A 1,289-nucleotide genomic window follows, 5' to 3' on the forward strand; every position below is an offset into this window, starting at 1 on the left:
CTGAAGCACCAGCCGTTGTTAGCCCCGATAGGTCTTTAAGTTTTAACTAAATGCGTCTTAATTTCGATTTAACTGCTTCCAACAAATCTCGGAACGTCGTGGTATCATTACGTGGATACAATGCCGTTAATTCCACTGTCTTATTAAAATAGGCATCAACACCTCTGACATAAATCATCACTTGGGCGGTATTCTCCATATTTGTGTATTCATCCAAAGCTAGAGAATGAAATATAAACTCAGGTGCAAGATTTTTTAAATTGCCTTCAGTTTGTCTTCCAATGTCGTCCATACGGCTAGTAATAGTGTGACGAGACAGGCTTAATTTGAGAATCCTTTTTCTTTTCTGGACACGCAGTTTCAACGACGGTCTTTAATTGTTCCTTAACCATTTCGCCATCTGAATATTCTTTGACTTTTTTGGCAGTATCAGAGCTACTGCATTATTCTCTTCCACAAAGCATGTTTACTCTGAATTCGCCCTTGCAACTATCTACTGTTTACCAGACAGTTTCCCTTTTAAGTCGTTTACCTAGTCTTGTCGAAACTGTCCGCTGTACTTACCAAACAGACTGCATGTTTTACTCTCGTAATGACGTTTGATGTTATATCACAGTGAAATGAATACCCCTAGCTGCATACAGGCTTTGATATAAGTCAACGGGGACAGATGAAATTGTGTGCCCCGACCGGGACTCGAACCCGGGATCTCCTGCTTATACGGCAGACGCTCTATCCATCTGAGCCACCAAGGACACAGAGGATAGAGCGACTGCAGAGACTTATCTCCGGAACTCCTCCCGTGAGACCCACATTCCCAACTTATTGTCCTGCACTATATTCAGAGTGCCCCTGCCAATTATACTCATTCCCCGCGGCTTTTTGCCGATTCCCGTAAGAGTTCGGACACTGCTTGTGCATCCGCACAGAAGAAGATGGTCAAATGGTCGGTGAGCCTTAACTATATATGTAAATGAAGATGGTATCTGTTCTTTCTCAGTTCCTCTGTAACTTTTCATTCTTCTTAGGTCCTATTTGTTTACTAGTTGATGCTGTACCAAGTTTACGTCTATAACTGAAACAGACTTGTTTTACCATAAGTCGGGAGGGAAGTGACAGAGAGACCTCATGGTAATCGGAGTTTTGTAATTTTATACATACATCGTACGTGAAGCTCCGAATCGAATATCACTTACCTAAAGTAGTTCGATGTAATTCTGAAAAATTCCCTACTTTAAAGTTCCCCATAGTTGTTTAACACCATAAAGCAAGTTGACTGTTCTGATGGT

At 41.5% G+C, this 1,289-nt stretch overlaps 1 non-coding gene across 1 annotated transcript; it reads right to left on the reverse strand.

The window, feature by feature from the left end:
- Window positions 1-681: 681 nt before the first annotated feature.
- Window positions 682-755, reverse strand: Trnai-uau. The gene has a single exon. It is a non-coding gene; the product is annotated as a tRNA-Ile (tRNA).
- Between the last annotated feature and the right edge of the window lie 534 nt (window positions 756-1,289).

This window comes from Schistocerca piceifrons, chromosome X, assembly GCF_021461385.2.
Source record: "Schistocerca piceifrons isolate TAMUIC-IGC-003096 chromosome X, iqSchPice1.1, whole genome shotgun sequence".
In the NCBI taxonomy this organism is placed as follows: Eukaryota; Metazoa; Arthropoda; class Insecta; order Orthoptera; family Acrididae; genus Schistocerca; species Schistocerca piceifrons.